We start from the raw sequence: 10017 nt of genomic DNA, 5'->3' as shown, positions 1-10017 counted from the left end.
GCTTTCCCACCGTTTGATGCAGATTGGCAGATATCTTATCTGGGTCATAGGCCACATAATAAAATCCAGGCTATCTTGAGATCATACTAGCTCAAGATCTGGAGAGTTAGTTTATTTTGGGTGGTGCATGTCTGCAACTCCAGATATGCAAGAGGTGGTAGGAGGAAGAAGGCAGAGGCCAGATTAGGCAAACGTGGAAAAATCCTACCCCAATAATATACCACAGGCTGGGAGCTGATGTCGCCCACCTGTCATCCTAGCTACTCAGAAGACCAAGATCTAGGATTGCAGTTCAAAGCCAACCCAGACAGGAAAGGCTGTGACACATTGTTATCTCCAACTAACCAGAGAGTGGGGGGGTTCTCAGGTAAAGCACCCAGGCTTAGAGATTCAAGCCCCAGGACAGCAACTTCCATCTTCCCCCCCCCAAAAAAAAAGTAAAGAAAAAAAAGCTGGGTATCAGTAGCTCTTGTTGGTTATCCTACCTACTTAGGAGGTGAGATTTCAAGATTCAGTTTGAAGCTTAGGCAGAGATTCTTAACTCCAGTCAACCATCCAAAAACTAGAGTGTCAGCCTTGAGGGGAAAAAAGTCAAGAGAAAAAGCCTTGAGTTCAAACCACAGTATTGTCACAACAAATAAATGAAATAAATCAAAGCAAAAATGACTGGGGATATGGCTCTAATGATACATGTACCCTTCAAGTTCAAGGCTCTGGATTCAAACCCTAATACCTTCGATGATGATGATGATGATGATGATGATGATGATGATGATTTCTAAAATGTGTATGACTGGATGGATAGTTTGGAAGAAAACAATATGTTTTCCTAGCATAGTACCTTGCGCCAGTGTTTATCAGTTTCTTTGCGTTTGTTTTGTTTTGTTTTGTTTTGGCCAGTCTTGAGGTTTGGGCACTGTTTCTGAGCCTCTTAGTGCTCCTGAGCCCTTCAGAACTCCAGGCTAGAGCTCTACCAGTTCAGCCACAGCACCACATCCACCTTTTTCTGACTAGTTCACTGGAGATAAAAGTCTCACGAGCTCTCCTGCTAGTCCAGGCTAGCTTCCTCAGGTGATCCTCAAATCTCAGCCTCCTGAGTGAGTAGGATAACAGGCAGAAGCCGCCTGTGCCCAGCTGGATTTGCATTTTATAACAACAATAATACTACTTATAGAGAACAAAGTTCTTCCTGCCAGCCCACTGCCTAGAAATAACAAGTGATGGAGGTGATGGCTGCCATTAGGCACCGTGGTGGTCTGTAGATGATAGCCTATACTTTCTCTAGGAGCAGAAAGATGTGCTTATCTGCTAGGTGGATAGTTTAGAAGCAGACATAAAGCCTGTTTCTTCAGTCAAACAACTTATAAATAGTTGTGAGAATTAAAAATTCTTATGAGCCAGGCACTGGTGTCTTATTCCTGTAATCCCAGCTACTCAGAAGGCTGAGATCAGAAGATCAGGGTTCAAAGCCAGTTTATGAGATTCTCTTCCTTCCCCATCCCCCACACTCAGGGCCTGAGTGCTGTTCCTGAGTTTCAAGGCTAGTGCTGTGCCACTTGAGCATTACTTCTGGCTTTTTCTGGGTGGTTTACTGAAGACAGGTGTCTCACACACTTTTCTGCCTTGGCTAGCTTCAAACCGAGATCCTCAGATCTCAGCCTCCTGAGTAGCTAAGATTACAAGCTTGAACCAATGGTTCCCTGCTGTCTGTGAGATTCTTATCTCCAATTGACCACTAGAAAATGGAAGGGGGGGCAAAAAAGGAAAGTGGAGCTGTGGCTTCAAGTGGTTAAAGTGCTAGCCTTCGGCAAAAGAGCTTAGGGACAGCATCTAGACCTTGAGTTCAAGCCCCAGGACTGACCAAAACAAAACAAAACAAAAAAATCTTCTATAATGTAGGTGTCAATATTTTGTTAGAAATCTTTCTCTTCCAGTTTTCCAATGCATCTATTCATACAATATAATTAAGAATTTGTCTAGGATTTTCCTAGGAGATCACAATAACTCAATAGCTATGTACAGATAGATAGATAGATAGATAGATAGGTAGATGCTACAAGAAATAAACTCCAGGATATGGAAATAAGAGATTTTTTCTTTGTGGTTGTTGTTTTTAATGTACTATATCAAGTTATTTCTTTTTTTCTTTTGTTTCTCCACCCCATTGTGGTTTATCCCCTATTGTCACTGTATCTGATTTGATTTTGATACCTGGTGTACTATATATGCATTTATTTGAATTTGGGAAGGGAAGATGATGAGACAAAAGACAAAGGGTGAAGCAGTGTAACAGCAATAATCACAAGACAGTATGTTGGAAATGACTTTACAACTTGGGGCTGGGGGAGGAAAAATTAGGAGAAAACCATGGGAAGGGGTAACAATGTTCAAGAGAAAATATACTCACTACCTTACATATGTAACTGTAACCCCTCTGTACATCACCCCAAAAATAAAATTATTTTTTTAAAAAAATATTGCTATCCCCATAGGGGTAGTATACACCATATTCCCAGTACTTAGGAGCCTGCGGTAGATCTTCTCATAGGTCATTCGGTAAAGAAGTAACTAAATATCTTCAGGAGAAAGTCTGAAGCAAGAACCAATAAAGATTAGAAACCTGTCAAGTTTTTTTTTTAATTCTTTTTTTTTTTTTTCGACAGTCCTGGGGACTGAGCTCAGGGCCTGAGCACTGTCCTTGAGCTTTCTCAAGGCTAGAACTCTACTACCTGAGCTATAGCACTACTTCTGGACTTCTGTATGTGGTACCAAGGAATTGAACCTGGGACTTCGTGCATGCTAGATAAGCACTCTACCACTAGGCCAAACTCCCAGCCCTAAAAAAAATTCTTTGACTGCAATTTCTAACATTTCAGATCTGTACTCCAGACAAAAATAGAACACTATCATTAGATAATTTACTGGAGAGAGAGAAAAAAAGAAGTGTCAGACCAGCCTGGGCTCCACAGTAAGAATCTGTCTACAAGCAAAAACATTTTTTTCACACTACTCTCCAATTTGATGTTTTGTACCCTTGACACTTACTTCAATTAGAATGTGTTTAGCCACAAGTAACAGAGAACGCAGAGCTATTTCTACATGTGAATTGGTTAGGGGTTTTGCTTTTGCTTTTCTCACAGATTGTGAATTCACTAGGCAGTAGCTTTGGGATTCTTTCAGCTATACCAAGCTATATTTTGTCTATCATCCTGGGTTTTGCCACTCTGCCTGTCATCTTGTGAGCACAAAGTGGTGACCGCAGCTGGCATTCTGTAGCTGAAGACTCAGAGGTAGGTAGGAGAAAGGATTGTTCCAACCACATCAGATATCTCTTGTTTGGAAAGAAAAATCTCCTTCACCTCAGTAGATATATTTGTGCATACCATTGACTCTTGTATCCAGTGATGCCCCTGTGCTGTGAGAGCTAGCTACTGGTACTGGACCAACCTCTGAAGTATTTGCCACAGCATAGCATCCTGGGAATACAAACAAGGTCAGCACAGAGGCATACTGCAATCCACTTTCCATTGTTATGATGAAATACCTGACAGAAAAAAGTAAAAGGAGAAAGTTGTTTTGTTTTGTTTTGGCTTACAGCCAAAACTATGGGTTTTAGCCCATAGTCCTTCACGCTATTGAATCTGGAGCCCTTAGTGGGACAGAACACATGCCAAAGGGACAGAGGCTACTTGCCTCATGATGGACAGGAAGCAGAGACAGAAAAAGGAGCCAAGGGCAGGAGACAACCCTTCAAAGTACACTTTCCCAGTCACCTACCTTCCTCCAGCTACCCTCCTTCTTCTAAAGTTTGCTAAATTGACCAAAATTGTGCCAGCTGGGACCAAGCCTTCAATGAATGAGCCTTTTGTGGTCACACCTCATATCTAAATCATAGCAGTGAACTGTGTTCCAGTGTGCTTGGACTTTCAAATATTGTATAGAAAGTTTGTTCTTTGAACAATACTTGCAGATAATCTTACATGTAAGCAGGTATTTTAATTTCAGTATTACCAAGATCAAAACCAGAAAACCTCTTGGTGCCTGTGACTCACACTTGTAATCATAGCTGCTGAGACTGAGATCCTGGTTCAAAGCCAGCCAGAGCAGAAAAATCTGACTCTTAGTTGGAGAGTTAACCAGCAAAGTAGCTGAAAAGTAGAGGTGTTGCTCAAGGGGTAAAACACCAGTCTTGAACAGAGAAAGAGGAGCAAGAGCATGAGGGCCTATGTTCAAGCCCCACTGCTAGCACAGAAACAAAACCTGAAAATATCTTTCCTGAATGCCCCTAAGAATTGAGGATTGTTGAAAAGAGTTTTCTTCAATTCTCTTTTTAATATATTTTATTGTAATTAATAGAAGGGTTACATTATATTCACCAGATAGAAGGTGCATTATTTCACATACATTGATACCCTTTCTCATGTCTTGGTCCCCATTTCCCTCCCCCCACCCCCACCCTTCATCTTGTTTTCCTCCCTTCCCTATCTGACTTCAAATAACCAAATACGCATATATACAATGTATCAGATAATCAGGTGAAATACTGTAATGATATGAGATAACCAAGGGACAGCAAAAGAGATGAGAGATAACATAGTACATTAAGGACAACAATCACTCATTATGTTTTCTTCAATTCTTAAAAACAAGTTGTTGGGCACAATGGCCCACGCCTGTAATCCTAGCTACTCAGGAGACTGACATCTGAGGATCAAGGTTCAAAGCCAGCCCAGGAACAAAAGGACCTGGGACTCTTATATCCAGTTAACCTCTAGAAAATGGGAAGTGGGGCTTGGCTCAAGGGTAGGGCAGTAGCCTTGAGCTGAATTGCTCAGGGACAGCGCCCAGGCAGAGTTCAAGCCCCCTGAACCACAAAAACAAAACAAAACAAAACAAAAAACAAATTGCCAATAGCAAATAAGAGTCTTGCCTTTCTCAGGACCAACAATGATTCCTCTGACAATTCTAGGGAGGGTATTATCTGTGTCTTCAGAGGCCTGGGCCAGTAAGCGATGGCAGGATGAAGACTGGGTTTAGGTTTCCTTCTGTCTAATATTGTCATCTGAATAAGGGTGCAGAAGAATGTTCCTCAAAGAGGAACATCACATCTACCCTAGAACATTCAAGTGTACATTTACACAAAACCCACATATGACTATGTCGTATGTCTACTTGTCACAAACCACAAATATCAAGGTGTTCCTCTTCAGTGAATGAGTAAACAGACTGCTAGCTCCACAAAATGGAATACTATTCAACAGTAAAAAAGGACCAAATATTGTTATGTAAATTCAAAAGCTCTGCTGAGTGGAAGAAGCCAGTGTCAGAAGTATGCACACTGTATGGCTCAATCTATGTGATAATCCTGCAGAGAGAGGATCATTGTGTCCTTGCAGGGGGTAAGATGTGATGGGGAATAGGAAAAGGGGAATTTCCACATTGTTTCCTGGTTATGAAAATGGCTACTTGTCCTTTTGTAAAAGTTCACAGAACTGTACTTATAGTGGGGGAGGGCTGAAAAAGGATCTTACTATGTATCCCAGGCTGGACCTGAACTCATTCACGATCCTCTTGCCTTTGATTTCTCTGTGCTAGGATCACACGTACACTGCCATACCTGGCTTCTGTGTAGTCTTTTAAAAAGTCAATTCTGTAAAACAGAACGGAAAGTTGATCACAATCTACAAACCAAATTAGCCCACCAAGATGAAAGTTGGAAAATTATACTTTGGCAATTATTCTGCATTACATTGGTCCTAACTATATAAATTAAAATATAATTTAAACTGGTTGACAAAACATCATTTAAATTGAAGGGAGATAACAATCCAACATTACATAATTAAGGCTTCTAGTTCGTATGTATTAGTCTTTTATGTCATTTTTCCAATAATTGTTCCTACCGTCATAATCATTTCTCAGTGTAAAATTCAGTGGCCCTAATCCGATTATATGACTATGGCTACTATCCATCTCCAGAACCTCATCATCTTCCTAAGTGGACATTATATGCTCTAAACACAGCTCCCTATCTCCCTATTATTCTCCCTCCTGTTTCTGAAGTACTTCGAATAATTGAAATCAAGTAATACTTAAGTCTTTTGAGGCTTATTTCACAGTAAATGTTCTCAGTGTCTTCAGTGGTCATCCATGATGTAACCTTTGTCAGGCACTTTCTCCTTTTTTGGGGGGTGGGGCGGTCATAGAGCTTGGAATCTGGGCACTGTTTCTGAGCTTTTCACTCGAGGTTAGTGCTCTGTCACTTTGAGCCACAGCTCCATTTCCAATTTCCTGGTGGTTAAATGGAAATAAAAATTTCACAGATTTTCTTGTCCAGTCTGGCATCAAACCAGGATTCTCAGATCTCAGACTTCTGAGAAGCTAGGATTACTGGGGTGACTCACCAGTTCCAGACATGCATTCTCCTTTTGTAAGGCTAGTATTAATTCCATTGTATGCTTACACCACATTTTGTTTATCTATTCTTTTGCCAGTAGACACTTGGATTGATTCTACTTTTTGATTACTGTGCTTACTGCTTACTATTCACAAACATCTACTTGAGTCCCTGCTTTCAGTTCTATAAGTAAGTTTCTGGAGCCTTAGGAAAGTCTATGTTGAATTTCTTTATTTTTCTTCTTTCTTCCTTTCTTTCTTTCTTTCTTTCTTTCTTCCTTTCTTTCTTCCTTCCTTCCTTTCTTTCTTTCTTTCTTTCTTTCCTTCCTTCCTTCTTGTCTGTCATGGGGCTTGAACTCTGTCCCCTGAGCTCTTCAGCTCAAGGCTAGATCTCTACCGCTTTGAGTCACAGGGCCACTTCCAGTTTCCTAGTGGTTAATTACAGATTAGAGTCCCATGCCAGGGCTGGCTTTGAACCTTGATCCTCAGATCTCAGCCCTCCTGAGTAGCTAGAATGACATGCATGAATCACCAGCTCCTGGAAGTATGTTGACTTTCTTAAGGGTCCTCTAAACCATTTCCCACAATAGGTATCCGGTTCACAATGAACAAGGATTGCAGTCTTATTATGTCCACCAACACTTGTAATTTTTTTCTTATACTAGCATCCTTCTGAGTAGAATATGGCTTCTCCCTGTTTGGAATGGCATTTCCCTAATGATTTCAGATATTGAGTAATTTGTATAATTCCTGTTCATTCCAATATTTCTGTGTGTGTGTGTATGCACGAGCACATGTGTACGTACGTGCACACACGCATACTAATGTTCTCCCACTTGAGCCACAGCTCCACTTCCAAATTTTGGTAGTGAATTGGAAATAAGAGTTTCACATCCTTGGGAGTTGGGGATTTAGCTCAGTGGAAGAGCCCTTGCCTGGCAAATGCAAGGCCCTGAGTTCAGTCCTCAGCTCTGAAAAAAAAAAATAAAGTTTCACAGCCTTTCCTCCCCCACACTGGCTTTGAACTGTGATCCTCAGATCTCACCCTCCTAGGATTAGAGGTGTGAGCAACTAGCGCCTGACTCCAATTATTCTTTTTAAAAATTGTTATTATAAAGGTAAAGTACAGAAGGGTTACAGTCTTATAAGTCAGGTAAAGAGTAGATTTCCTTTTGCATAATGTCACCCACAATGATTCTTTCTATTCTATATTATAAACATCTCTGCTGGTAATGAGATGGACAGACAAGCTGATGAGCCAGTGCTTTAGCATAGACACCTGGAGATATGCTGGCTGCTAAAATGCTGTACATCAAGAATAATGTCTGTCTGGGTGGGTGCTGGTTGGCTTAAACCTACAGTGCTAGTTACTCAGGAGGCTGAGCTCTAAGAATCAAAGCCAGACCTCCAATTAACCAGCAACGTGCCAGAAGTAGAGGCTTGACTCAAGTGGTAAAGTACCAACCTTGAATGAAAAAGCCAAAAAAAAATCAAGACGCCCCAAGTTCAAGTCCTGGTATCAGCACTAAATTAAATAATTAACTAGTTAACTAAGAGGTCTGGGAGGTCAGGAGGCGGGGAAGTTATAGCCAGTGTCTTTTTCATGTAGTTAATTACTGCTGCTCCACAAAAGGACAGGTCTTCTATTTTACCATCATCCTTCACCATTTAAATGTTACAAGTTCAAATTACCCACATGGCTTGAAATGGCAGCTGCTGACCTTTCAGCAAATGCCAGAGTTCTTTTAGGGCTCACAACAGAGCGGAAACTTAAAGAGCAGCTGTAGTGAAGGCCCACAGGAAAAGAGACCAACCCTTCCTACCACTCCACCCTCGGGTATTTCAGTGCTGCCGGTATTTTGGTGACAAGCAAGCTATTTATGACCTTGTTGTGTTTGGTAAAAGAGGCTCAATGCCTAAATTTGCTTCAGGTCAGGATACGTGGGTTCTCTGAACAGTTAAGTTGAAATCATTCCTAATTCTAAAGTTGAGGAGCTGGCTGCCTCACTCTGGGGCTTTTGGTACCAAGTGGAGTCTTCACCATATCTGGAGTGTTTCATCAAATGCCCAGGGCTCCCAGCTGTGTTTAATTTGCCTCTGATGGCAAAGCCGCATTCAGGTCATACTGCATGGGTGCTTTCTCAGCTTCTGGCAAAGGATTAGGAGTAATAAGGTCACTGGTGTTTAAATCTACTTCCACCCTCTTCTCCCCACTCACTTCCCACTTTAGAGCAATACTTTGAATTTTGGCTTAAGCCTATGTATGGCCTTAACTTGCAAAGTGAAAGGTGTGGCTATGAAACCTCCAAAGTTCAAACCTGTGGGTGAGGCCACTGTATGTATCCTACCAATGCAAATACAGGGAGAGAAAGCCCAGAAAAACCCCTCACAGACTAATATGTGCTTGCTGGTGTGGGGTATGCTTTCCTTTGCAACGGGAATCTCATTGGTTTGATTAGGAATAGGGCAGTGTGACCTTGGAAAGCCTTAGTTTCTGGATATCCCAGCGTAACAGTCAGTGAATCAGAACTCAGCACCCTCATCTGCCCAAGGACAACTTCTAAGGTCAAATCTCCAAGGTCAAATCCAATTCTGAGTTTCTTAGAATCATCATCAGAAAATTGTTTTTCTTTCCAGGTTTGGGTCATGCCCCTCCCCTTTTTTCAGTAGAAGTGATTGAACCCAAGATCTCAACACATACGACACAAATGCTCTACCACTTGAGCTACACACCCAGCCCTTTGTTTATATTTTGTTTCTGGGGAAAGGTCTCATTAACTTTGCCAGGTTTGACTTCAAATTCACCATCCTCCTGCCTCTGCCCTCTGAGTATCTTGGGTCACAAGCTTGGGCCACTATGGGTCACAAGCTTGGGTCATGTCCACCTTGTATTTTGGTTGCATTGGAAGTAGAATACAAATAAACAGCAGATGAAACCCTATGAATGAATTCATCATCTCTTAATGAAAAAACTGCTTAAAACTTAAAAACAGAAGTAAAGGAAAGATATCCTTCTGTTATTTTTCTTGGTTTCATCATGGGTCCAGGGTGGGGAATATGGCTTCCTTACATAGACAGCTATATCTTCAGATCATTAGAAACAGAAGCCAAAGTTAAAACCCCAGAAGCAGCTTTGTGAGTCAGGAGACTTTCCTGAGAACCACCCCCTAACCCCCACCCCTGCCAGAATAGAGGAGTTGCTGCGACTGAAGTATATTTCATGGATAAAGGCAGATCCTATACTTAGGATCAAACTAAGGTTCCTATCAGAAGACCATGGAATTGATAGTGAAGGAAAGAAATGAAATCTATGTGAATACCTATTTAAAGCTCACATGTGAAAAATTACCTATTTTCTATACACATACACACAAGGATGTCATACATGTAGCTAAACATTTGCCATGATCTTGGACTTTGGAACCACATATAAGCACTGAACTTACTGAATTCACCTTGTGAGAAACATACCCGAATCACTCATCACCCTTCCTAGCTCTTTTTATGTGTGTATGCCAGTACTAAGACCTGAACTCAGGGCTACACTCTCACTTGGCTTTTTCACTCAAAGCTATCACTCCATTTCTAGTGTATTTTTGCTGGCTAACTGGATATAAGAGT

Source organism: Megascapheus bottae, chromosome 3, assembly GCF_031878675.1.
Source record: "Megascapheus bottae isolate mThoBot1 chromosome 3, mThoBot2.hap1, whole genome shotgun sequence".
In the NCBI taxonomy this organism is placed as follows: domain Eukaryota; kingdom Metazoa; phylum Chordata; class Mammalia; order Rodentia; family Geomyidae; genus Megascapheus; species Megascapheus bottae.
This window is presented reverse-complemented; position numbering follows the sequence as displayed.